We start from the raw sequence: 6,009 nt of genomic DNA, 5'->3' as shown, positions 1-6,009 counted from the left end.
CTCTGTCAGGTCTGATTCATAGAAGATCAGGTTTCCTTTCTGCAGCTGATCAAAAGCCAGTTTTCCCAGAGATTCAATCATATTCCTGCTCTCTGGACTCCAGTGTGGATCTGTCTCAGCTCCTCCATCATACTTGACCTTCTTCACTTTGGCCTGAACCACCAGGAAGTGGATGTACATCTCAGTCAGGGTCTTGGGCAGCTGTCCTCCCTCTCTGGTTTCCAGCACATCCTCCAGAACTGTAGCAGTGATCCAGCAGAAGACTGGGATGTGGCACATGATGTGGAGGCTATGTGATGCCTTGATGCAGGAGATGATCCTGCTGGCCTGCTCCTCATCTCTGAATCTCTTCCTGAAGTACTCCTCCTTCTGTGGGTCAGTGAACCCTCTGACCTCTGTCACCATGCCAACACATTCAGGAGGGATCTGATTGGCTGCTGCAGGTCGTGTGGTTATCCAAAGGTGAGCAGAGGGAAGCAGTTTCCCCCTGATGAGGTTTATCAGCAGCACATCCACTGAGGTGGACTTTCTAGGGTCAGTTAGGATTGTAGTTTTATGGAAGTCCAGAGGAAGTCGACACTCATCCAGACCATCAAATATGAACACAACCTGCAAGTTTTCAAAGCTGCAGATTCCTGCTTCTTTGATTTCAGTAAAGAAATGATGAACAAGTTCCACCAAGCTGAACTTTTTCTCTTTCAGCACATTCAGCTCTCTGAAAGTGAATGGAAATATGAACTGGATGTCCTGGTTGGCTTTGTCTTCAGCCCAGTCCAGAGTGTATTTCTGTGTTAAGACTGTTTTCCCAATGCCAGCCACTCCCTTGGTCAGCACTGTTCTGATTGGTTCATCTCTTCCAGGTGAGCCTTTAAAGATGTCTTCGTGTCTGATTGTTGTTTTTGGTCTGTCTGGTTTCCTGGATGCTGTTTCAATCTGTCTGACCTCATGTTCCTCATTGACTTCTGCAGTCCCTCCCTCTGTGATGTAGAGCTCTGTGTAGAGCTGATTCAGAAGGGTTGGGTTTCCTGCTTTAGCGATCCCCTCAAACACACACCGGAACTTCTTCTTCAGAGTAGATTTAAGTTTACGATGACAAACAGCAGAGGGATGTTCTAAATAACAATAATAAAAAATAGACCTTCAACAATCATATTTTACAAAATGCTGATGACAATTTCTGATCCACTGAGAAATGACTAAACACACTGCTCCATCGGTTGAGACAACAGTGTCCCATTTATCCAGCAGATTAAATCTTTAAATAAATCCTCTTACTTCTCTGCAGACGGTCAGCCAGCTCCTCCTGCTTCATTCTCTTCAGGAAGTCCAGTGTGATCTTCACAAATGCCTCTTTGCTGCTCCTCCTCTGCTCATCATCCTCCCTCTGACTCTCTAAGCATTCTGGGTAATCTGGACTCAGAACCTTCTGGATCTTCTTCAGCTCATTCTTCACAAAAGTGATGATGTTGTCCTCCAGCAGCTGGAACAGAATACTTTATGAATGACCCAATCGGACTGAAATCATGGAGCCAAACATCAGATCCATGATGGACACCCTGACAATCTACTGGTCTACAAAGAGCAGCATGGAGATGACTGTGAACAGAATAGTTATAAAAGTAGTTCTTGTACATGTACAGACCATAAATATGGAGTCCAGGTGTGTTTGATGCTGCTGACCACTCGGAACCTCTGAGCTCTCCTGGTCCACTCTGTGGAGGGAATCATGAAGAATTAGCTCAAATTAAATCTGTCCCTAGAGAGAAACAAATAAAAAACCCAAATATAGTCAGTTTACCCCATCAATATAATTTAATTATGACTCTATATTTAGCTTATTTAGCTGTTCATACTGTGTGGGAAGAAAATAGCTACTGTCCTGGCTTATATTCTGAGCCCAAAAACCAAGCAAATTGAAGTTTCTACTGTCTCCAACTGAAATCTGGGATATACATTCCTGTTGCATTCAACAATCACTGCTTACAAATGTAGAGATTGGTTTTGTTTTTTCGTATTATCATTTTTCATGGTCATTAAGATTTCTTTTCTTTTTCCATTTTGAATTTGGTTCACTTTAACACCTTACAGTATTTTAAATTTAGGTTTCTGTGTTATTTAATGTCTTGTTCTTGTTTATTTTCTGGTGATGGTTTATAATAAAGCTTAATTTAATTTCCTATTTTGAGTTCATTTCTTTCATGTTAACTTCTTCATTGCTCCCCGTCTCAAATTTCAGTGTTACTGCATTGGGTGTGCGCCGCTTTTACATAGCATAGTCTGTTTCTCTCATACATTTCCTGTTTTACTTTGAAGGCTGGTTTCTTTCATGCCTTGCTTTACTTTTTTTTTTTTTTTTTTTTTTGCCGCCTGTCCCGTTTGGTTCTTTTGCCATCAGAATTATTGTCTAAAGGCCAAGAAAGATGCCCAACGGGTTTACTTTACCAAGTGGACCATCCCGGCCTTGCTTTACTTTTACTTCCTCCCGTCGTTCCCTGGGTCTCATTCCCAGGTTGTTGCTCCACACACAGTTTACTTGAACCAGTGTCGGGCTGTGCGATATGACAAAATCTCATAAACCGACATTAAGACATTTCTCATCCCAATAACGATATATATCACAAAAAGGTAATATTTTCTGTAAATTCTTTGAGTATCTGGCAATTCTGGGCGTGGTAGTGACAGATTTCTTTTCTGATGTATTGATCACATTTTTTAACCATATAACTTTAGTATAGCAGGGTCACTCCTGTCACCAGTTGTACAATTCAACACAATTCAATTTTATTAATATAGCACTTTTAAAAACCCAAAGGCACACCAAAGTTCATAATAATACAGAAATAATACAGAAAATCTAAATAAATCAATTAATAAAATACAGATCAGGTACTAGCACTTGCACAGACAGAAGGGAGGCACTAATAGAACAGAAGAGTGCTTAATGATGAACATTAGTGTTGTGTGAACTGTGCAGCTGCTAACAAAAAAAGAAAAATTTCTCTGTGTATTTAGCAGGTGGAGGTATCCCCGTGGACCCCAGACTCCCCAGAATTGTGTGATATTCTGGAGCACTTGAGGCCAACCAGTAATTATGATGTGGGGAAAATGAACAGAGGCAGTGACTCTTAAACCTGATTTCAGACAAAGTAAGCATCAGTTATTAATTAAAGCCAGAAGCAGTGACTGCAGCACTGCATGGCAGGTTCTAATCCCTACAACATATTGCTCCACCAGAACATTACTTCAGAAAGCAAAACTTTTCCTGTTATTTTTCTGGCAGATTTGCGGGTTTTGTTTTAGTACTAGGCTGATTCTGCCAGTTGAGTGGAGTGGAGAAAGTGGAGAAATATGTCTCACACTGAAGGATTTCCTTATCTTAACAACAGGTTCTCATGAATGAACACCTTAATGTAACTAAAGTGGAAATTTTCATTTGCAGATGAACAACTGATGCTGTTTTATTTTCTGTATATGAGCTCATATTTTGTGTTTTCTTTTATAACTGTCATTCCTTCGAACAAAGTGTGGAGACTCAGATGAAGAGAGGATGATAGTGAGAGTGAAGATGACCATAAAGGTGTAAATTGTTTTTCTATAGGGAGGATGCACATTGTAAATTCTTTGGATATGCAAAAGTGTTGATGTACAGTCATTAGAAAAGAAATCTCCATGTTTGTTTTAATGTGATTCTAATGGGGTTGAATCAAAAGGGTGGGATGTGGTGGCAGATTTCTTTTCTAATGTATTAATCATATATTTTAATCATATCACATTAGTAATAGTAATGTCACTTTCTCACTTAGTTGTATGCCTGTGCACTACAGATGGGCCTTATGCTCTACACACATAGTGAGGCCATTGTAATGGGAGATAAACAGATAGTGAGACTCCTGCTTATCAGAGGTGTAAATCCTTGGGTGACGGCTAGCAGAAAACAAGGTCGTAATTCTTATTTTTATTTCTTAAAACCAGCTTCAGTGAAAGAGTTGAATCTACCACTGTGTTTTAGATCAGAGCTCCATGATGCATATTAGCCTTTGTGCATGCAGTGTTTCATGTCCATTTAAAGAGACAGTTTAAATGGGTTTGAGGGAATGACATGTTTGCACTTCAGTTTATATCCAGCATCATCAAGCAGTTAAATCAAAGAGTTCATGTTACTAACAGCTCACCTCTCTGCAGCAGACAGAGGCTGGACTGTAAAATTAACGGGTTCCCCTCTAGACCGGTCACTCTTTAAGGCCACAGAGCTGGGTGGAGGTCCAGGTTGGTTCCTGTGAATAATGATGGAGCAGTGATGTGAGTGCTGAGCTGTGACATGGAGAAGAGTCATGGACAGTTAGAGATGGTCATCTCACCTCTGAGCTTTGGTCTGGCTCTCATGTTCCCCACACAGAGTGGTTTTGGAGGGAGGGACTCCCTCCTCTCTGTCCTCACACTGATCCATGCTGCTGAATTCACATCAGCTCACACACACTTTCTACCTTCACCTGCAGAGGAAACACAAATCCTTCATGTGCACATCAACTGAAATCCTCCTTTCTATCATGTGTGCTGTCCAAATATCAGCTGCTTCTTTCCTGCTTCATCTGTGTCAGCTGAATGCAGTCAGACAGCAGTGTGAGGCAGAGGAAGCTGCCATCAGCTGCTCTACTATCAGTCCACTAGATGGAGCCATGAAGCACACACGATGCATTCACTGACACACACTGATTCACTTTTAATAATAAAAATAAGAAGTGACAGTTTGTTTCTGTAAGTGTGTTAATTTGGACAAAAAAAATAAAAGGAAGGTGGAGAAGGCAGATTTTCACAACAAGAGGAGTTTATTTTCTGTTGCTGGCTGGTTTTTTCTTACTGTGTAGTTTTAATTTAATTGAGAGGAGATATTTAGGAGTTACAGCGCTTTGTTCAGTTCTGCCTCCCCTCTCCAAAAAAGCTGGAGGCGGCAGAGTTAAAGATGGTAAGATTTTCATTGGGAGAGACACAATTAGAAATGAGTCGGGGGACAGCTGAGATCAAACAGCTGGACAGAGAGAGAGACAGACATCTGTGCTTTGACTTAAATCATGTCTGTGCACAAACAGAAACCAATAACTGTTATTTGGTATTATCATATATAAATACACTATATAAAAGTAATTATATTTTTTTTTAATTAAACCTGATTAAAACATATTTGGAAAATACTACATTGATCAATGTTTGATTTATTTCTAACACATTTCTTCTGTTTCTTTGCCTGCTGATGTACCTGATGACTGATATCTAATTGTCTGTTAATGTTTTCAGTAATTTAATATAATAATTTTGTTTCATCTAATTAAGTCAGCATGAATAAAGAATCTAACAACATTTGTGTTGTTGTCATAATTACTTCCTGCTGAAGCAGAGCCAATATTTGTAACAAAGGATTTTTAATCAGACAGAAGCCAACAGGTTTAATTCAGTTCTTTACTACATCTATGCATCCACCTGCAGTGCAATTATAAAGATCCTCAACCTCCAACAGCTGCTGACACCATAACCGCTTATGGTCAAACAGATGTGTCAGTATGACAGCAGTGACTGTGAACCAGCAGCCATGCTCAGGCTACAGTTAGTGAATGGGAGAGTGTGATAGAGCATTTTCAGTGGTAGCTCCTAATCTTTAACCTACAGTAAAAATATTATAACATCTTAATAACATAAGAGCTGCCCAATCTTGTTAAACACTGTAAAAATCTGCTTGTTGGCTGTCAGCTCTAGTTGAGCAGGATATCTGTGGTCAACTGAGGTGTTTTTAGATATGCTAGAGAAACACAATAGTTTTTCATGTCCAACAGCTCTCTGTCATCTGACACAGAAAACACGCTTTAACATCAGCAGCAGATTTTGGATTTTTGTGTGTTTGATTCTGATGTCTGTGTGAACAAAATGTGAACAGCTATTTCAGTTAACTGGTTTCAAATCTGATTTTAGCTTTCAGATCCAGAGAAAATCTAACAGACATGATCTGGTTGTGGATCT

Source organism: Oreochromis aureus, linkage group 3 (assembly GCF_013358895.1).
Source record: "Oreochromis aureus strain Israel breed Guangdong linkage group 3, ZZ_aureus, whole genome shotgun sequence".
NCBI classification, from domain to species: domain Eukaryota; kingdom Metazoa; phylum Chordata; class Actinopteri; order Cichliformes; family Cichlidae; genus Oreochromis; species Oreochromis aureus.
Note: the sequence above shows the minus strand (reverse complement) of the source record.